Raw genomic sequence first — 23,033 nt, forward strand, 5'->3', positions numbered from 1 at the left:
TTTATTAGGCACAATAAGACAACTGACTAGAAGTGTCAAGGTTTTGTTTATTTGTTTGTTTGTTTTTTGAGACAGAGTCTTTCTCTGTCTCCAGGCTGGAGTGCAGTGGCATTATCTGGGCTCACTGCAACCTCCACCTCCCAGGTTCAAGCGATTCTTCTGCCTCAGCCTCCATAGTAGCTGGGATTACATGCACGTGCCACCACACCCAGCTAATTTTTGTATTTTTAGGTCTCCATCTCCTGACCTCAAGTGATCCACCCACCTCTGCCTCCCAAAGTGCTGGGATTACAGGTGTGAGCCACCGCATCTGGCCATGTGTAGAGTTATTTTATACACATAACAGACACACAGACACACACAGAGCAAGTGCAAATTAGAACCGTGATGGTGCCACTAAACATGAGTGGAAGACTGAATGTGATGGTAAAATTTTAGGGGAAGAACTAAGTATTCGATTGTGTCAAATTCTAAGGTTTACCAATAAGTCTGAGGAACTAAAAGCTCTTCAGTGCCCTCCAATACTGATACTTCCTTGATAACACCCTTTCTGAATTTCTATATAGATTATCACTTTCTTTAAAACTTTTATAAGAGGCTCAAAGATAGGACATGCGGGAAGCTATGTGGTGTGTCAAAAATATATTGGACTGATTGTTTCCTAATCTTATAGGCTGTCATTCGGAGCTTCCAGAGATTATTGAGTTAATCTTTTGAACATAAAGAGGGATGGTGAATAAATGATTGGCTGATACTGGTTTGCATATTTGAATTTTTCTCTCTTTTTTACCTTAAGATTGTTTATTATATACAAGAATTCTTTGTAAAGGAGGAAATGCAGAGGTGTAGGTCAGAGGATGCAAAGTAACAGATATGTAGGATGCACAAGTCTAGAGAACATGAGGACTATAGGTAATAAAATCGTACTCTATTTGGGATTGATACTAAATGAGAATTCAGCTTCTTTTGACTTAAAAAAATAAATCGATAACTGTGGGATGATGGATATGTCAATTTACTTCACTTAGTAACCTTTTTACCGTCTATATGTATCCCATAACATCATGCTGTATACTTTAAATATCCACAGTAGCACTTATTTTTTTAGAAAAGAAGTTTTTCTAAAGAGCTTCAAAGAAAATTTATAGACATGTTAACTTCTTTTTATAAAGTTAAAGAAATAGTTTACTGCTTATTTAAGAAGACACACACACATCTCAAAACTGTGTGAGCTGGGGTAATTATGCCAAAAAAACAATCTCAATATTTCAAAGGGAAAAAAAAGTTATTTTGGAGAGCAGTAATTGATCATGGAAGTTCAAATAGCGCATGCCATATTGTTTCATCTGGAAAGTGGTATACAATTGATATATATTTTTTTACCAAAAAAAAATAAGTATTTGCTAAATTTAAGTTTACATTTTTCTGAGCGATTACAGCATGATGAAAATTTCAGAGCTATTGTTTAAATGGAAGAAATAACTGGAGCAAAGTCAACTATGTGCAGTATAATATTACAGAATCAATGCAAAGGGGATCCTAGAACAAAATAACAGCAACTTCATCTATGATGACGGCCCCTTAGGTGATGGCTGTTTGTTTATTTGACATGGTCTACATACTAATGCTCCTGCCTCTCAGCACCGCTACCTGTATACAGTTGCAGTTGTGATTTGGTCAGCCACCACACCCAGTGCAGAATACTTCTATTGTGCGTTCCTGAGCTACTCTGCATTGCCCCAGGGCTTACAAAGGCTTGGAAGAGAAGGCCAGTGTCCTGGATGTGAATTTCTGACAGAAATGATAATCAGATTACAAATCCTGAACAACTTACCTTATTTACCTTAGCAGTTAAGATATTAGTCAAGTGTGCTGTTAATAGTTTTCTAAGGCTGCCGTAACAGAGTAGCACAAACTGGGTGGCTTAAAAGAACAGAAATGTATTTTTTCACAGTTCTGGAGGCTAGCAATCTGACACTGCGGTGTTGGCAGGGCATGCTTCTTAAGGCTCTAAGGAAGAACCCTTCCTTGTCGCCTCCTAGCTGCTGGTGGCTCTTGGCAGTCCTTGGGATTTTCTTGAATTGTAGCTGCATCACTTCAATCTGTGCCTCCATGGTCACAAGGCCCACTTCCCTCTATGTGTCTGTGTGTCTCCTCTTCTTTTAAGGACAGCAGTCATTGAATTTAGAGCCCACTATAATCCAGTGTGACCTCGTCTTAATTGATTACATCTTTGAAGATCCTATTTCCAAATAAGGTCACATTCTGAAGTTCTAGGTGGACATGAATTTTGGAGGGACATAATTCAACCCACTACACCAAGCAATGGACTTACAGTAAATTTGATCTTATCTAAAATAATGGCATGGAAATAATTTTTTTTATGCTTTAGGTCTTAAATTATAGATTTTAAAGATTACTCAGTGATTTTTAGGTCAATATGATACTTACTCTAGTGTTAAGATAATCAGTGAAAAATAACATGTTATAAAATGTTAGATGTAAAACTTTAACCCTAAATTTCTCATAAGACTTCTCACTTGCTTAATTAATGTTGTTTCATGGGGTTAATTGCCCTTACTATGTCTAAGGACTCCACATGTATTTGAAGTCAGATTATGAAGGATTTTATATACTAAATTAAGGGTTTGGATTTGACTCTGTGAAAAAGGAAGAATCAGTAGAGATTCATTATTTTTAAAAGATAGTTCAGGTAATAGTGTAGAAGATAAAAAACCCAGAAAAAAGCTATTGAAACAGCACGGGTGAGATGATTGGGGTTTAGACCACACTGATGGAGATGGAGAAATGAAATTGTATTGAGTAACATCCCTGATGATTTAGTAATTGATTAGATGATGAAGATAGCTAATATTTATTAAGCGTTTTCTATGTGCCAGGCACCAATCTAAGAACTTTTTATGTATTGTTTAATTCTTGCAATTCTCCTGTAAATCAGTACTATTAAAATTTTTATTTCAGGTGATGAAACTGAGGAACAAATACTTGCCAAAGATCACATAGCTAGTAATTGGAGGAGTCATGATTTGAATCCACAGAATCTGGTAAGGGAAAGGAAAGAGTTGGGGATGAATCTTAAGGTTAGGAGACTGAGTAGATGGTTGTCTCCCTTTTTACTGTCTGTAGGTATCCCATAACATCACTCTGTATACCTTAAATATACACAATAACATTTTTTTAGAAAACAAGTTTTTATAAAGAGCTTCAAAGAAAATTTATAGGCATGTTTATATGTTTGTTTTGTATTTTTAAGTAAAATAAATAGTTTACTGCATATTTTTAAAATTGAGAATACATTGCAGAATGGGGGAGAGTTGACCTGAAGATCATGAGTCAGTAGATTTAGTTTGGAATATAGTATTAAGTTGGAAGAGCTGCTGGTGGGAAGTAAGATAGGTGATAGTAAATACTAAAAAAAAGTTTGATGTTAATATTTCTCTTTCCTTAATAAAGATATTATCATTTTAAATGTATAAATTATGCAGCTGTGGTAAAACATGAAGAATTGGTGCCACTGTCTGCTAGTCCTGAAAAGCAAGAGTGCTTTAAGAGGGTGTAATTCCTTGTGATTACGCATTCTCATATCGTCCCTACATTAAGTTAGGTAGGCAAAAACCATCTTACCTGGAACTTTGTGAATTTTTTGGTCAATCAGAGAAAGAAGAGGAATTCCTAAGTTTGTACCCAACCGATCATTAGTGAATTTGCTTTATTACAAACTTCCTTTACACTCTCTCTCTTTGATCCACGCATCCCACCAAATATACCCCTGTGTTGCTCTAACCACAGGGAATTCTAGTTCAAACCTGGCAGTTTATGGGAACTGCTTTTGTTGAAATGATTAAATAAAGAAATGCCTGTGAATTCTCCTTCTGAAGCACTGCCTGTTTTCTGTGTCATTTTGGTCTCATTAATCAGTGTTGCAGCCAGGCAGACACTGTGCTGTGTATTTTACTGTCCTCAGCACAGCGGCCTCTACGTCTCTGCTCCCACGCCGACACATTGGGGAAAAAGAGAGAGGGAAACCATCAATCTTCCCAGTTGCACATGTCAGCAGTGATTCCTTCCCCCTTCCTGTTGGCTGTCTCTCTCACCACCTGTGTTTAGAATTAGCACTGAAGCTGCTGCCCAGATGAATAAGAACCACTGTCCTTGTCACCTGCCCTGGTACGGGCCACCACTTCTCAATGAAACAAGCGTATCAAGCAGTTATCTTTAATGTGAGCGATATAAGAGAATCACACACCGCTTAAAAGTTTATTATAACATAAAATTAAAATTTTAGGGCCATACATCCCAGTGAATCAAAGGAGTAAAAGCAAATAACTTATTGAGTGTCTTGCTATCTTCTCATAATCTCCTTCTGAAGTTCATATGGCTGAAGTTGATCGACCTGGGTTCAAGTCCTAGCTTCACTATTGACTAGTGGTGGGCCACTCATTTAACCCTTCTGTGCTTCAGTTCCTACATCCTTATGAAACAAGGATGATAGTACCTCAGAGTTTCTGTGAGGAGCAAATGAGATCATACATTTATAGGTCTTGCTATAATGCTCTCAATAAATGTTAGCTATTTTTACCAGTAACCTCATTGTCCAGATAATAAAACTGAGTTTCAGAGAGGTTACATAATTTGCAAAAGGTACTTGTAGGCATAGAAGGATTCTGAACCTAGCACTGATCCTCAAAACTCATGTCCTTTAGATTACACTACATTGTTTCTATTTTAGTTTCATTTTACAAATAACTTCATAGCTGAACTTCAATCATTTAACATTGTCTGTGTCTTAATTTCCTGTTATTTAAAATGAAAATGGTAATAACTACCATTCCCGTTAGTATGAGACTCTTTTACTTACTTTATCAACTCATTCAGTCAAACCATATGCTAAAAAACAAGGCCAATTTTTTTTTTTTTTTGAAACAAGGCCGTGCTCTCTTGCCCAGGCTGGAGTACAATGGCACAGTCATGGCTCACTGCAGCCTCGATGTCCAGGCTCAAGTGATCCTCCCACTTCAGACTTCTGAGTACTACAGGCATGGTACTACAGGCATGTGCCACCACGCCTGGCTGACTTTTATTTATTTATTTTTTTCTGGTAGAGACATGATCTCCCTATGTTTCCCAGGCTGGCTTCAAACTCCTGGCTCAAGTGATCCTCCCACCTTGGCCTCCCAAAGTATTGGAATTACAGGTGTGAGCCACCACATCTGGCCCAGGCTTATTTTTAAAATTTGGTGACACAAAAATGACATGTATTTTTTAGAAAAGTTAAACGATACAAAAAAGTCAAAAAGGAAGTCGTGACTCCCATTTCCTTGTGTAACCACTAGTAAGTTAAGTATGTAGCCCGTCTTCCTTGTCAGCATTTATCTACTTAACAAATGTTTATATAGAACCACAGCGGAATCCCTGAAGTCATAGAGATTTATGGAATTGGACTTTGCCAAGTTAAGTCTACCTAGCCGTCCAAGATGGCATGCCTACTTGCTGTCACAGATGTCTTCTTTCACCAGCATAGAGGCTATGATCACAGCTTCATAATCTTCTGTCCTTCATAGCTGCCGTATGTAATATCCAACTCTTGGCCCTTCAGGAGAGTACTGTCATTCCTCCCATTTTACTGATAAGGAAGTTCTGTGATTTGCATAAGGAAGCACAGCTGGTGCACAACAAGGCTGGCATTAGACTCACGTGTCTGACTCTAGATTTGGGCTCCTTACCTCCACCCTGTGCCAATTCTCAGTAGTTAACAGGACCTACCTTCTTCTTATCTATTCCATAGTATTTCATTACATAAAAAGAAAACTATAACTTATTTACTATTTCCCCTACTGATGGACATTAGTTGCTTATCACTCTTTTTTTCTTCAACTTTTAAGTTCAGGGCTACATGTGCAGGATGTACAGGTTTGTCACATAGGTAAATGTGTGCCATGGTGGTTTGCTACACAGATCATCCTGTCACCTAAGTAGTAAGCCCAGCATCCATTAACTATTCACCCTGATGCTCTCCCTCTCCCACCTGACAGGCCTCAGTGTGTGTTGTCCTCCACCCCATGTGCCCATGTGTTCTCATCATTCAGCTCCCACTTAGAAGTGAGAACATGTGGTATTTGGTTTTCTGTTCCTGTGTTAGTTTGCAGAGGATCATGTCTTCCAAATCCATCTGTGTCCCTCCAAGGGATATGGTCTCATTCCTTTTTATAGCTGCATAGAATTTTATGGTGTATATGTACCAGTATAATTCTTTTGTAATTAAATAATCAGGGGGAACCCCAGATCTTCGTACATTCTTACGTGAGTATTTCTATAGAACAGATTTCCATACATTGAATGGTTGGATGAAAATAAAACAATGGTTAGACTACTGAGAGCTTACTTTGTGCCAGGTTTATACTAATAAACTTGACACAGTCCTCCTAACCACCCTACGAGGTAGGTACTGTTATTATCCCTATTTTGTACATGTCCAGGGCCATATAAGTAATAGGGCAAAGTCTTGAATCCCAGCCGTGTAGCACTAGATTCTGCTTCTCAACCATGGTTTATAACCAAGCCAGTTATCATAACCATATTTTAGTGCTTGGTTTTGTCATTCTTCTAACTTACTGTAAGGTTGAGTTAACAGTCTGAGCTGACAGAAGGGTCTGAACTGATGCAAAAGTGGTTGGAACAACCCTTAGTCTTGTATCAGTCTACAAGTCAGATGAGAAAGGGAGCCATGATTAGCTGGAACATGAGACTTATTTGCTCCTAGAAGAGGTGAAATAACAATAAAAGAGATTTCCTTTTTTGTAAAGTATTTTATGCCATGAAAATAACTTTTCTAGAAGTGTGTTTTCCTGTTTGTATTGTGGGTATTTTGTAAGAAATTCACACTGCCTTGCAAAGGTTCAGAACACGTGAGATAGTCATGGAATTATATCATACACTGCACATAAGAATCACTGGCATCTCAACTTCACGTAGCCAAGGCCACCTGATATTAGTCCAGCTCTTGGCCAACCAACTGAGCTAACCCCGAGACCCACCTACAGTGCTTGAATGTTGAATCCAGACTTTCTGATAGGAGAGATCAGAAGAAACTAGGGAGTTTCCCCAGCAAGGTCATGGGTAGAAAATTAGGCAGAGATAATTGTCTCCAATCCATTACAGTTCGGATGTTGAAAACTCCTCAGTGGTATTACTTTTTTGGTGATGTCCAGGCTTTATATGCTTTCTGAATCCCGAAGTCATAGAGATTTATGGAATTGGACTTTGCCAAGTTAAGTCTACCTAGCCGTCCAAGATGGCATGCCTACTTGCTGTCACAGATGTCTTCTTTCACCAGCATAGAGGCTATGATCACAGCTTCATAATCTTCTGTCCTTCATGGCTGCCGCATGTAATATACAAACTGCTGGGAGCCGAAGGGGCCTCTTCCCGTACATTATTAAATCACTGTCTTAGAGATTTTATTACCTTGAAATGTAAATTACTAGCAAGTGAACTTAGTCCTTTTATTTGTGTGTGTGTGTTTCACTGTTTCCTAGCAGGTTGGCAGCTTTGGAAGATAATTATGTAGCAGTTGGCTTAGAACAGTGGTTTCTCATTCTTGGCTTCATATTAGAATCACCTGGGAGCTTTTAAAACTCCCAGTGCTCATGCCAAATCCCAGACTGATTAAATCAGAATCTCTGGGGGTGGTGCCTAGGCATCAGTATTTTTTAAAGCTCCCAGGTGATTACAGTGCAGCCAAGATTGAGAACTGTTGGCATAGAAGGGACCTTCTTCTTTTCATTCATAGTGTTTTTATCTGTACCTCATTTTCTGCAGTTGAAGTGAATTTTAAGAATAGGTTATTGGTGCCCAAGAGCCTTGTTCTAACTTGAGCATACATCACAATTACTGGAGATGCTTGTTAAAGCGCTGGTTGCATAACTTTTCTCATTTCTTCTTCTGGGATAAGCCCCACTCTTAGAATTCCTGATTTAGTAGGTCTGGGTTGGAACCCAAAACTGCATTTTTAAGAAGTTCCGGTCATGGTGACACTGCTGGTACTGGGAACACACTTTGAGAGCCTCTGCTCTAATCTCTTCCTCTCACCTTCCTTCTGCTCTTTTCTTTTTCTCCAGCAGTGGCCAGGAAAGGCAATGAATGCATGAGGATGTTTAACGTGTTGCCCCTCCTCAAAGTAATCATACAGTCGAAGAAGAATTTACTGTATATGCATATGCAACCTTCTCTACATGCATAATTGCTCCCCTTAAGTCCTTTCTACTACAAAATCAAAGCCACCACTGAATAGATTTCTGGTGTCCAAAATGGACCTTGGATTCCACTTTCCCACAGAAACAATTTTATGGATGTGGTTAGGTACAGCTGAAAATGTGCTGTTGAAACCATTCTTCAATACTTTTGTAGGCTCAAAGAGACTTTGATGGTCTGTTTCCCATTTAAAGAATTCAGTTTCTGAGTTTCAAAGAACTGATTGTTAAACAAACTCTTAGAATGTAACTTGTTTAGCAATTGCCTGCAACTGAAACATTCGGCATATTTTATTTATAGTTATTTTACCCTTTACATTTGGAGCCAAAGTATGGAAGAAAGGATTTGTCATGATTCAGTTAACATTTATTAGGGGACCACAATGTACCTGGCACTGTTTACTGGGTATATAAAGAGGAAAAAGCCCCTGCCCTGGAAGAGCTCATATTCTAGGCAGGAAAATATATCTATGGAGCAAATAAAAAAATATTTTCCAAGTTACCAATATGATATGTGCAATAATGAAGAATTGATGAAAGAGGGGTCTGTTCTTCTGAGAGAGAGAGACATGATGGTATGTGTGGTAGAACATGGAGCCTGTGTGGGTGTGTGTGTTAGGAGGAAGGAGAGTGTTTAACAGGTTCAGAATCAGAGATCGTTGCAGCCTGATGACCAAGGGGAGAGTTCTCCACGCAGAAAAGGGGGTCAAGGGCATTCTAGGATGGGGGAAGATTGTGAATGCGGAGGGGACTACTCTACAGGAGAAAGGCAAGTAGTCAGCTGAGTTCCCCAGGTGGTGTGATTGGAGAATGACTGGGAAGGGCACTGACCACCCCACAAAGTCAGAGTCTTATCTCAGAGGAAGAAATGAGAAGAGTTAAGCTAAGTCAGCCTGCGTGATATTTGCACTTCTATCCCATATTTTAGTATCTTTCTTCTCATGTATATTCCTCAATATCCTGAGGAAGACAGTTTTAATTTCAACAGAATACTAATACTTTGAAAATGTCTGAAAGTGGTCTTTAGATCGTGCTCTGAGAAGCCTGCTTTGTGCTTGACTGGTGTGAGGTCAAAAGAGCAGGCGGGTACCCACCAGAGCTCCCTCACTGACTCTGCTATTATCCATCCACCTCTCAAGCTTTTCTTTGGACCATTCCACTTATTAGGCGCATCTAAGAATATTATATTTGAAAAAGGGTATGCAACTAGAAAAGTTTTAAAACCAGTGTAATTTAATCCTCACATTTAGTAACCGTCTGATGACTCTGTGGATAGCCACATCTATCAGCTGCTGGCCAAAGAATAAATGTTCTCAGATAATCAGCTGAAGAAGGGAATCAGGCAGGTGTTGATGTGGATGTGTGAGCAGTGATAATCATTGGTAGGATAAGCCTTTAGTTGGCCACAAGAAATGATGACAATATAATTTACCCCCAGAATGAACACTTGAAAATCAATGTTAGAATTTTCTTATGAAGGCCAGGTGCAATTGCTCATACCTGTCATCCCAGCACTTTGGGAGGCCAAGGCAAGAGGATCACTTAAGGCCAGGAGTTTGAGACCAACCTGGGCAAGATAGCCAGACCTCGTCTCTACAAGAAATTTAAAAAATTAGCCAGGGCATGTGCCACGCTGCCTTGCTCAGGCACTCATACCTGAACGCTGGGCACAAGCCCACAGACATGAACCCTTTAAGGTGAAGCTGATCAACGAACTGAATGAGTGACAGGTCCATCTTGAGGTGGTTGATAAGGTGTCCTGGGACTCCAAGTGGAAGGATGGCGCCCGGATCTTCCTGGGAGGACTTCCTTATGAACTGACTGAAGGGGACATCATCTGTGTGTTCTCACAACATGGGGAGATTGTTAATATTAATCTTGTGTAGGACAAGAAGAATGGGAAATCCAAAGGGTTCTGTTTCCTTTCCTATGAAGACTAGAGGAGCACAATTCTGGCTGTTGACAATTTTAATGGGATCGAGATCAAAGGAAGAACTATCTGAGTGGATCAAGTGTCTAACTATCAGGCTCCTAAGCAGTCAGAAGAAATAGATGATGTGACCAAAGAGCTCCAGTGAAGGGCTGTAGGGCTCGTACCGTCTCAGCAAGTTTGTCTCAGAGCTCTGAAAATGAAAAACCAACAAAAAAGCACAAAAAAGACAAACAGGAAAAAAAGAAAAGAAAGAGAGAAAACTGACTGGGAGGTACAGGTAGAGCAACCATCCTCTTCATCATTCAGAAACAAGAAAGCAAAGGAAAAGGATGACCTGGCCCTAAGAAAAACAGCAGCAAGAACTCAGAGATAGCTCAGAAGTCAGAGCCCAGGGAGGGGCGGAAGCTCCCCGAGGCCAGGACTACCTACTCTCGTGGAGCAGAGGACCTAGAGTGGGAGCTGAAGGAGGAGAAACCCAGCCACAAGCCTAAGTCCTCAAGCAGGAGGGAGGCAAAAGAAAAGACCAGGGATAGGGACAGAGGGCGGAGCTGAGACACACATTCTAGCCTGTACAACAGGCATTCTGAAGGGTGTAGTCATAGAAGTTGAAGTAGAAGCTGAGATAAATCCCATAGGCTAAAAGGGCCAGGCGCTCCTGGGAGCTGGAGCCTTCGAATCCCAGTGACCATAGGCTTCACTGAGGATTGTTCAGCTGTTCAGTAGATTTGGAAATAGTTATGTTTTTTAAATGCAGTCAAATTCAGTTGGGTTGTTACTATTTTTGTATTTAAAACTTTTGGGGCTGGATTTTTTTAATCCCTTGAGTATTAGAGTCATTGAGAGGGCTGCAGTTTCAACAGATATCCTGGATATTCTTCGCACCATCCATTGTCCCTGTACCTGCATATGTGTCCTGAATTTTGGTTCATAATTATGGCTCTTGAACCCATAGACCTCAATTGAAGATGGAATTTTCAGGAAAGGGAAAATACCAGATAATTCTAGAATTCTAGTTTTTGTGTTAGAGGTCTAGAGCTCAGCGTCATGGGACCTTTCCAGTTACTAGGTTTGGACAGCTTGATGTGAATGAATGGGATAGGATTTTTAAGATCAACCAGCTCCATGCCCAAACCCTCCTGTTTTAAAGAAATGATAATGTCTTTTCTTTTTCATTAAAACTTTCTTGTTTGATATGCCTCTTTCCACATTTTTTCCTTGCAATGCATTTATTATTTATTTGTATTGAGAAGAAATTCATGTGACATAAAGTTAACCATTTTAAAGGGAACAATTCAGTGGCATTGGTGTTTGACATCCACAGTGTTGTGTAACTATTGCCTCTGTCTAGTTCCAAAACATTTTTTTTCATCCCAAAATGAAACCCTGTATCCATTAAACCGGAACTCCCCAAGTCCTCCCTCCTCCCTGTCCCTAGCAACCAGTAATTAACTTCCTATTTATTGGTTTGCCTGTTCTGGATATTTCATATAAATTGAATTATACAAAAATAAAAAATTAGCCAGATGTAGTTGTGTGTGTATCTAGTTCCAGCTTCTTGGGAGGGAGGGTGGATTGCTTAAGCCTAGGAGTTTGAGGCTGCAGTGAACTCTGATTATTCCACCACACTCCAGAGAGACACACAGTTTCAAAAAAAAAAAAAAAAAAAGGAATTTTCTTATGAGGAAACTAATTTTTTAAACATTTTATATCATTTTTATACTTTGAAAATTGTAGTGCTTCTTGATCTATTACCTGTACTTACTGTCTCATTCAAGATAAAAATAAATAGCCTTTGCTGTTGTAAACAGTGCTGTAATGAAATTCGTGTGCACATGTCCTTATAACAGAATGATTTATAATCCTTTGGATATATACTCAGTAATGGCATTGCTGGGTCAAATGGAATTTCTGTTTCTAGATCCTTGAGGAATTTCCACACTGTCTTCCACAGTGGTTGAACTAATTTACACTCCCACCAACAGTGTAAAAGTGTTCCTATTTCTCCACATCCTCTCTGGCATCTATTGTCTCCAGATTTTTTAATGATCGCCATTCTAACTGGCATGAGATGGTATCTCAATGTGATTTTGATTTACATTTCTCTAATGACCAGTAATGATGAGCATTTTTTCATATGTTTGTTGGCCTCATATATGTCTTCTTTTGAAAAGTGTCTGTTCATATCCTTTGCCCACTTTTGAATGGGTTTGTTTGTTTTTTTCTTGTAAATCTGCTTTAGTTCTTTGTAGATTCTGGATATTAGCCCTTTGTCAGATGGGTAGATTGCAAACATTTTTTCCCATTCTGTTGGTTGCTGGTTTACTCTGATGATTGTTTCTTTTGCTGTGCAGAAACTCTTAAGTTTAATTAGGTCCCATCTGTCTATTTTGGCTTTTGTTGCCATTGCTTTTGGTGTTTTAGTCATGAAGTCCTTGCCTATACCTATGTCCTGAATGGTTTTTGCCTAAGTTTTTTCTTCTAGGGTTTTTGTGGTTTTAGGTTTTATGTTTAAATCTTTAATCCATCTGGAGTTAATTTTAGTGTAAGGTATAAGGAAGGGGTCCAGTTTCAGCTTTCTGAACATGGCTAGCCAATTCTCTCAACACCATTTATCAAACAGGGAATCCTTTCCCCATTGCTTGTTTTTGTCAAGTTTGTCAAAGATCAGATGGTTGTAGATGTGTGGCATTGCCTCCGAGGCCTCTGTTATGTTCCATTGGTCTGTATCTCTGTTTTGGTACCAGTACCATGCTGTTTTGATTACTGTAGCCTTGTAGTATAGTTTGAAATCAGGTAGCGTGATGTCTCCAGCTTTGTTCTTTTTGCTTAGAATTGTCTTGGCTATGCGGGCTCTCTTTTGGTTCTATATGAAGTTTAAAGTGTTTTTTTCCAGTTCTGTGAAGAAGGTCAATGGTAGGGGATAGTGTTGAATCTTTAAATTACTTTGGACAGTATGGCCATTTTTACGATATTGATTCTTCCTAACCAGTAGCATGGAATATTTTTCCATCTGTTTGTCCTCTCTTATTTCCTTGAGTAATAGTTTGTAGTTCTCCTTGAAGAGGTCCTTTACATCCTTTGTTAGTTGTATTCCTAGGTATTTTATTCTCTTAGTAGCAATTGTGAATGGGAGTTTCCTCATGATTTGGCTCTCTGTTTGTCTATTATTGGTGTATAGGAATGCTTGTGATTTTTGCACATTGTATCTGGAGCCTTTGCTGAAGTTGCTTATCAGCTTAAGGAGGTTTTGGGCTGAGATGTTGGGGTCTTCTTAATATATAGTCATGTCATCTGCAAATAGAGACAATTTGACTTCCTGTTTTGCTACTTATATACCCTTTATTTCTTTTTCCTGCCTAATTGCTCTGTCTAGAACTTCCAATACTAAATTGAATAGGAGTGGTGAGAGAGGGCATCCTTGTCTAGTGCCAGTTTTCAAAGGGAATGCTTCCAGTTTTTGCCCATTCATTATGATATTGGCTGTGGGTTTGTCATAAATAGCTTTTATTATTTTGAGATACGTTCCATCAATACCTAGTTTGTTGAGAGTTTTTAGCATAAAGAGCTGTTGAATTTTGTTGAAGGCCTTCTCTACATCTATTGAGATGATTATGTGGTTTTTATCTTTGGTTCTGTTTATGTGATGGATGGATTACATTTATATATTTGCATATGTTGAATCAGCCTTGCATCCCTGGGATGAAGCCTACTTGATCATTATGGATAAGCTTTTTGATGTGCTGTTGCATTCAGTATTTTGTTGAAGATTTTTGCATTAATGTTCATCATGGATGTTGGTCTGAAGTTTTCTTTTTCAGTTGTATCTCTGCCAGGTTTTGGTATCAGGATGATGTTGGTCTCATAAATGAGTTAGAGAGAAGTCCCTCATTTTGTACTGTTTGGAATATTTCAGAAGGAATGGTACCAGCTCCTCTTTGTACATCTGGTAGAATTTGGGTGTAAACCCATCTGGACCTGGACTTTTTTTTGGTTGGTAGGCTATTAATTGCTGCCTCAACTTCAGACCTTGTTATTTGGTCTATTCAGGGATTCAACTTCTTCCTGGTTTAGTCTTGGGAGGGTGTAAGTGTCCAGGAATTTATCCATTTCTTCCAGGTTTGCTGGTTTATGTGCATAGAGCTGTTTGTAATAATCTCTGATGGTAGTTTGTATTTCTGTGTAATCGGTGGTGTTATCCCCTTTATCATTTTTTATTGCATCTATTCGATTCTTCTCTCTTCTTTTCTATTAGTCTGGCTAGGGGTCTGTCTATTTTGTTGATCTTTTCAATAAACCAGCTCCTGGATTTATTGATTTTTTTTTAAAGGGTTTTTTTGTGTCTCTATTCCCTTCAGTTCTGCTCTGATCTTAGTTATTTCTTGTCTTCTGCTAGCTTTTGAATTTTATTTGATCTTGCTCCTCTATCTCTTTCTATTTTGACTCTGTGTTCTGGAGACCCATCTCATGTGCAAAGACACACATAGACTCAAAATAAAGGGATAGAGAAGATTTACCAAGCAAATGGAGGGGTTGCATTCCTAGTCTGTGATAAAACAGACTTTAAACCAGACTTTAAAAAAACAGCAGGTGTTGCAATCCTAGTCTCTGATAAAATAGACTTTAAACCAACAAAGATCAAAAGAGACAAAAAAGAACATTACATAATGGTAAAATGATCAATGCAACAAGGAGAGCTAACTATCCTAAATATATACACACCCAATACAGGAGCACCCAGATACATAAAGCAAGTTCTTAGAGACCTACAAAGAGACATAGACTCCCACACAATAATAGTGGGAGACTTTACACTCCACTGTCAATATTAGACATAAAATCAACAAGGATATCCAGGACTTGAATGCAGAACTTGAACAAGCAGACCTAATAGACATCTATAGAACTTTCCACCCCAAATCCACAGAATATACATTCTTCTCAGCACCACATTGCATTTACTGTAAAATTGATCACATAATTGAAAGTGAATCACTCCTCAGCAAATACAAAAGAATGGAAACCATAACAATCTCTCAGACCACAGTGCAATCAAATTAGAACTCAGGATTAAGAAACTCACCCCAAACCATTCAAGTACATGGAAATTGAACAGCTTGCTCCTAAATGATGACTGGATAAACAATGAAATGAAGGCAGAAATAAAGATGTTCTTTGAAACCAATGAGAATGAAGACACAACGTACCAGAATCTCTAGGACACATTTAAAGCATTTTGTAGAGGGAAATTTATAGCAATAAATGCTCACTTGAGAAGTAAGGAAAGATCTAAAATCTACAACTTACTGTCAAAAATTTTAAATTATTTATGTCATGTTTAGATAATTGTTCATTTAGTTTTGATCATCTTTCTAAGAATAAAAGGGACGTGCCTCCTTATTCTTTACTTACATATAAACTTTGCATTTAAATATAGATTGGCTGCCCTGAGGTGATGATGTAATCCTTCCTGGGAGCCAAAGTTTCATGACTTTATATTTTATCATTTCTGTCTGCTGGGGTGACACTCACTGAGTACTGTTTGACAGAAAAAAGAAAAAAAGACCTGAAGAAAATAGCCCCAAAAGATGTTTCGGTACAAAAGAAATAGCTACAGAAGAAAAGAACAGTATGAAATTAAAAACCTGGTGTCTTAGTTCACTCATGCTGCTATAACAAAATAGTACAGACTAGTTAATTTATGAAGAACAGAAATTTATTTATTACAGCTCTTGAGGTGGGGAGTTCAAGAGTGAGGCACCAGTATTTGTGTGTGATGAGAGCTCACTGCTCTCTGCTTTCAAGATGGCGCCTTGTTGCTGCATCCTCCAGAGAGGAGGAATGCTGTGTCCTTACCTGGTAGAAGGACAAAACAGTGCAAACTTTCTCTGAAGCTTTCTTTTTTTTTAAGACAGAGTCTCACTCTGTCACCCAGGCTGGAGTGCAATAGTGCTATGTCAGCTCACTGCAACCTCTGCCTCCAGGGTTCAAGTGATTCTCCTGCGTCAGGCTCCCAAGTAGCTGGGATTACAGATATCCGCCACTACACCTGGCTAATTTTTGTATTTTTAGTAGAAATGGGGGCTGGTCTCGAACTCCTGACCTCACCACCTGCCTTGGCCTCCCGAAGTGCTGGGATTACACCTGTGAGCCACCATGCCCAGCCTGAAGCTTCTTTTTTAAGGGCATTAATCCATCCATGTGACAGAACCCCCATGACTTAATCACTTCCTAAAAGGCCCCACCTTTTAATACTACCACAGTGGGGATTAAGTTTCAATTTGAATTTAGACATTCAAAATTCACACATTCAAAACATGACACCTGGGGAAGAACATTATGTGGTGTGATGGGCAGAGCACTAGAGTTCTGAATTCTAGCCCCAGCTGTGCCACTAGTTGTGTGCCTTTGACCTTTTGATTAACATCTCCATGGTACACTTTCCCCTTCTGAGAAGTGTGTTGGGGGAGGGGTTGGGTGGGAGTGGATGCTTGAAGCGTAGAAGTTCTAAATTGCATGCAGTTCAACGTGATGGAATAAATACAGAACTTGGAGTCCAGCGGCAAGAGCTAAACTCAGATCACTCACTGCCTGTGACTTTATGCAGGTTATTTAACTTTGCAGTGCCCTTCCCTGGAAAATGATGCTGATGATTCCTACCTTCACCACATGAGATGAGGTACATGAAAGGGCCAGGGCATGTTTCTGATAGCTGAAAGTCATCACAAGAAGGAAAATACATCTGCAAAAGCATTTTATCACATGATAGAAGGATGGTAGATACAGTGCATGTAAGGAAAACAGATGAATAATTCTTGAAATTTGAAAATGGCTTAAGTAAACCTGTGGGGAATGTATGTATTTTTTAATTGTACTTTGGGCTCTGGGGTACATGTGCACACCTTGCATCCTGTAGGACTGTTGCATAGGTACATACATGCCATGCTAGTTTGCTGTCCCCATTCCCCCTGCCCCTCGTCACCTAATTAAGCTGATTCCTTTTAAACTCTTTTACTGAACTAACAATACATATTAAGTGCTTATCATTTACGCCCTTAAAGAGCTCACAGTCTAATTGGTTAGTCACTCCTTTTTCTTTCTTTTTAAAAATATTTTTCCTTCAGTTTTAATTGTTGGCCTACAAATTTTTTTCTTATTTGGAGGTGATATAAGACCTCCTTTCTCTTATACTGAATTAATATTTACTCTGTTGATTCCCAGATCTGATCATCTGGTTTCATTTCGAAGCAGAAATGAACCCATTTTTCTTGGTGTTGAGTGAGCATTTCTTTTTTCTTTTTTTTTTTTTTTTTTTGAGGTGGAGTTTTGCTCTTGTTATCCAGGCTGGAGTACAATGGCGCGATCTCGGCTCACCGTAACCTCCGCCTCCTGGGTTCAGGCAATTCTCCTGCCTCAGCCTCCTGAGTAGCTGGGATTACAGGTACGCGCCACCATGCCCAGCTAATTTTTTGTATTAGTAGAGACGGGGTTTCACCATGTTGACCAGGATGGTCTCGATCTCTTGACCTTGTGATCCACCCTCCTCGGCCTCCCAAAGTGCTGGGATTACAGGCTTGAGCCACCGCGCCCGGCCCAAGTGAGCATTTCTTAACAGACCAGGACTCTCCAGTGCTTTCTGGAGGAAAGAGCTGACTATAGCAGAACAATGCTGAGGCATGGCCAAACCTTCAGGGGAACACCTGCCTCCACCCAGCCAGTGGCACGCCGGGTCTTCTCTGTTTCAGCTCTTCAATCCTTAATTGGCAGTAGAGGCATTTTCAAGAAAATGTTGGAGATATATTTCAGAAACGTAGGATTGAAATAGTAAGGCATTGGAAATGATAGAATTGAGAAACATAGAGCTAAGGAGTAAGAGCTTTAAACAATATTTTTAAATTTATACACAATTAGAAGGATAAATACATTTACAGAAAGAGATTTTCATCCCAATTAACTGGCAATGTTATTGAGTACTTTTTTTTTAATTACAATCTGTGATAAAATGCCATTTATGTAACCAATAAGACATAGTGTGGCCATTGAGCCAAGTCTGTGGTTTACCTTTGACTGTAGTTAAAACAAGTTTGATGAATGAACAATTCTGTTACAGCTGGACACAAGCAGGACTTTGTAAGAAGAGTCCTGAAATCTTTAGTTGAAGTCTTTCTCACCACTGTACTGAAGCTGAAGATGTTTCAAAGCTAGTAGGCAGTCTTCTTTTAATGTATCTTATTCACTTGAAATTAAAGACAGAAGCGCTCATAAGTTAATCACAAAAATTCTTTTGCCATAATTAATAACTTGGGATGTTTCAATTGGTTTTGAGTACAGTAAGAAAATTAAGGAATTTATACATTTTGGATATGCTTAGTACAACAGGAATAGTTTCAGCACTGTCTGTTAAAATGATAAGTATACTCTATCTTTGATTTGAATACCCATCCTCTCTTCTGGTATATATCAAATCCCAGGCCTGAACCTCCCCAGGGATTTGGTACTGCTGGTTCTGTTATAAAAATGAGCCAATAAATGTATTGGTTGGAAGTGGCATTTAACAAGGAAACACACCTGAAATGAAATGAAGCCCTACTTTATGATACACTTCTTTTTTATCCTCTGCATAATGCAGTGGAATTGAAGGTTGATGCTCCAGGCTGCCCCTTGAATGAATGCTTGTGGACTAGGCTAGAAGCTGTTTTCTTTGTGGTTTGTCTCCTGTCCAAACCCACGGGAAGGCCAAGCTCTTTTCGTTTTCATTCTTTTCTAACTCTAGCGCTTTTGAACACAGAACCCCCATCCTCCCACCGCCCAAACTCCACATTCCAACCCCGTGATTTCATGATACCTGGCATGTCTCCCCTGCCATGCCGTCAGGCCACCTGCTGACTCTTGCAGAGGGAATAGACGGGAACATAAACTCACTGCAGAAGAGCAGGACGCTCTCTGTATATTTTTAAGACCAGGAATCCAGTTCCCATGTAGAGGCTGTATTTTTTTAATAGTGCCTTGAAAATTGAACAAAACACTTCTTGTTGCTCTCATTGCCTGATAATATCATTCCCTCTGCACTAATTTATAGAATCCCAGAAACTAGAGAATGGAAAAGATGTATTAAATCCTGTCTACCCCATTCCCACTGGTCACAATACTTTTTTCCCACAGTCTCTTCTCTGGTGCTTTTCTCTTCTAGTTTTCTCAAGAATATGTTTTCTCCATTTCTCCTGGGGAATAATTTCTGAGTTTGAAGATGGAGGAATATATGTGAAAAATCCCTAGTTTTTTCAACTTAAAATTCCTAGTCTTCATAACCCTTTACATTACCATAAACAGTCCCTTATCTTCCTAGGTCAAGTATTTCAGGATGGTATTTTTCTCCTTTTCATTTATTAACTTCAGAGTTTGTTTTTCTGCTTCTCTTTCTCTCTTCATCAATCAGTCCCTAAAACCCATTCATCATTTCTTGCTGCACTGAAAATTCCTTTGCTTATTCCCATATCAGGAACCCAGAGCTGGTTAAGGTCCCTAGGTCCTGGAGGAAGCCTTACTAATAGGTACTCATTCTATGCTACCTTCTCTCTCTGTCTCAATTCTCAAGTAGGAATTATTTTTAAAATATTGTTTCTAAATTATGATTTGGGGATTTCGTCACTTGAAAGCCTTTTATGTGCATGTTTGTGATTTTGAATGTAAGATTATATTTGTTCTCAATTATCTGAAGGATATTGTTCATATCCTCAGAGCCACAAATCATTTGCCTCTCCTCCTGAGTTCTTGGATCAAGCACAGTTCTGGACAATGGAACTATGATGTCGCATTCTGTTTTATGACTATACTTTGTAGGATTTGGAAATACCAAATTTAAGTGGCCTTGGCACTCACATATCAAAAGTAGATTAGCTCTCAGGAGCTAGCATTAGGTATAAAAAAGACCTAACATGCTTTGTGGCTTCCTGGACTGGAGGACTCAACATTATAAAGATGTCAGTTCTCCTTGAAACAATCTATAGCTGCAATGTGATCCCAGACAGCAACCCCAGCCAACAACTGCAGCTTCTAATCTGATCTAAAAAGAAGAAGAAAAAATGAACAGGTTTTCTTTTTCCTCTTGGGATTTGACACGATGATTCTAAAATATATTGATATGTATAAAGGGCCAAGGATGGGTAAAGTGCTCTTGAAGAAAAAGAAGGTGGAAAGTCTCACTTTACTAGGTCCCAAGATATGTTTTTAAAAAGCAATGTGATACTGACACAGTTACAGATAGACTAATGAGTCAGAATTGAAAGACCAGACCCTTACCAGATCCTTCATACAGGGATCCTTGATTTTTGATGGAGATTGCATTTCAAAGCAGTGGGAAGAGACAGTCTTTTCAATAAATGGTGCTAGAATAATCAGATATTCATATAGGGAATAAAAGAAGAAATTAGATGCTTATCTGACACCATGTGCAAAAAACTCTAGATAGATACAGACCTAAATGTGAAGAGTAAAGATAAAACTTTAAAGCCCACACATGTATGCACACACACACACATTTTATATATGTGTATGTTTGTGTGTATAGCTATATGTATATATCCATATATGCACGTACACACATGCACCTTCATAACCACAGGGCATTGAAAGATTTCTTCTGTGATACAATAGTCTGTTATCAGAAGTTATAGATTTGATTTGTAAAATTAAGTACTTGTCTTTATCAAAAGATAACATAAAGAGAAGACAGCCACACAATAAGATAATATTGGCTCTACATGTAATTGACAGAATATTAGCATCTAGAATACATACATTCTTAAATCAATAAAAGACAATCCAATCTGAGAAACATAGGCATAATAATTTAAGTAGGCTCTTCATAGAAGAGGAGGTAAAAATAGCCAATAATCATAAAAAGAGTTCTCAACTTCTTTAATAATCAAAGAGAATTAAACCATAATGAGATTCTACCTCATTTCCATTAGATGAGGCAAAAATAAAAAGACTGCCAATACCAAGTGTTGATGAGAATATGAAACCACAGGAACTTGGTAGAAAGTGTACAATGTTACATAGTTAGGAATAGTTCACCACTTTGAAGTAACTACAGTTGAAGATACATACACATACATATGACTCAGCAATTCTGCTCCTAGATATATACACTAGAAAAACTTGGCTCATAATACACAAAGATACCTGTGTAAGAATGGTCTTTTTTGTCCCTGTGAATTTTTGTTTTGCAAATTTTTAAACCAGCTGAAAAGTTACAAAATTAATACAACGAATATGTTAAAGTCTTAATAGATGGTAGCTAAGCAAAGCATCGTAGCTAGTAGAGGGAACGTACATGGGCTTTGAAGTCAGTGATACTTGGCCTGAAACCTCAACTTCGCCACCTACTGGCTGTGTGACCATGGGCAATCTAGTAAATTCTGTGAGCCTTACTTCTCTCATCTGGAAATTGGAGGTAATAATATGCCTGCCATAAAATGTATTATAAGGATTAAAAGCATTAATTTATATAAAGCACTGAGCATAAATGCCTGCAACATGGTAGTTGTTCAGTAAATTATTGCTGCTATTACTGTTTTGTTGTGGAGGTGGTTAAAAATGATAATGAAGCATTTTCTTTTACAGAGCCTTTTGATTACAGCACATTTATTGATACATACTGATTTTTGATTTTTCACTGTGGAATGTATTATAAAATAATTCAGGGGAAAAATAGCATTTTAAAAAATTTGTATTGCATTTTTTTCTTTTCATTTTCCTATTGTAACTTCAGTATTAGAAAGTGTAAACCAAAGGGAAAACATGACCAGGATACAAATATTTTTTATAATTTAAATAATTGTATAGAATTAAAATCTCCTTTTGAAGAATTGAAAACCCAAATATGATTTTATTAAAAGTTAAAAGGAAACCAAGGCATAGAAAATTTGAATAATCTTATTAGGAAGTAATATTAGAAATAGAGTGTATATTCACTAATTTCTAGCCCAAGATCTTATACATTAAATTATAATATCAACAGAATTTTAAAAAATCTTGAGGCAACAGCAGTAGTCTTTAGCACTAATCCCAAGGCCTTCATTTCCTTAACTGCAAAATAAATGAAATCACATGAAAAGCCCTTGAGGCCCCTTTAATCTCCAGTGAAATTTGATTCTATGTCTGAAGGCTTCCTCATTGACCACCAAACCACAGTTCTCTTTTCCTCTTGGGATTCCTCTCTGAACCCTGCTTTGTATCATTCCAAACTGGCCGTGATCATGGTACCACATTATACCTTTACTTACCTTTTTATAAACAATATCCTCTGTCTCCAGTTAGATCACATTCTCTTGGGGATGCAGATCCCCTTCCCTCCCCTCCCCTTCCCTCCCCTCTCTTCCCCTTCCCTCCCCTCTCTTCCCCTTCCCTCCCCTCCCTGTTTTTTTTGAGATGAGATCTCGCTGTGTTGCCCAGGCTGGAGTGCAGTGATGTGATCTTGGCTCACTGCAGCCTCTGCCTCCCAGGTTCAAGTGATTCTCCCACCTCAGCCTCCCAAGTAGCTTGGATTGCAGGCCGGCTAATTTTTGTATGTTTAGTAGAAATGGGGTTTCACCTTGTTGTCCAGGCTGGTCCTGAACTCCTGACCTCAGATGATTCACCCTCCTCGACCTCCCAAAGTGCTGGGATTATAGGCAGGAGCCACCGCACCTGGCTGCTGATCTTTTCTTATACATCTTTGCATTTGTACACGTTTGAGTGCAAAAACATTTTTAATATCATTTTTTTTGTCCTTAGTAGTATCTAGCATAGAGAGTTACAGAGTAGGCCCAAAATAAATGGACAATCATGAC

General features: G+C 38.7%; 1 protein-coding gene and 1 pseudogene across 4 annotated transcripts in view; both read left to right on the forward strand.

Moving 5' to 3' along the window:
* The window catches only part of LOC105721682 (RNA-binding motif protein, X-linked 2-like), a 49,750-nt pseudogene extending 38,674 nt beyond the window's left edge, over positions 1 to 11,076 (forward strand).
* Positions 1 to 23,033, forward strand: part of WARS2 (tryptophanyl tRNA synthetase 2, mitochondrial) — a 130,605-nt gene that overhangs the window by 52,224 nt on the left and 55,348 nt on the right. Inside the window, exon 1 of one of the 4 annotated variants that reach the window (XM_064372645.1) lies at positions 2,988 to 3,065. The exons of the other annotated variants lie outside the window; for them this stretch is intronic. The gene's annotated coding sequence lies outside the window, so the exon portion shown is untranslated. Of the gene's footprint in view, positions 1 to 2,987; positions 3,066 to 23,033 lie in introns of those variants that run through there. 4 annotated transcript variants of the gene reach the window in all.

Source organism: Aotus nancymaae, unplaced genomic scaffold (genome assembly GCF_030222135.1).
Source record: "Aotus nancymaae isolate 86718 unplaced genomic scaffold, 86718_ANA_hifiasm-v0.15.2.pri h1tg000007l, whole genome shotgun sequence".
NCBI classification, from domain to species: Eukaryota; Metazoa; Chordata; class Mammalia; order Primates; family Aotidae; genus Aotus; species Aotus nancymaae.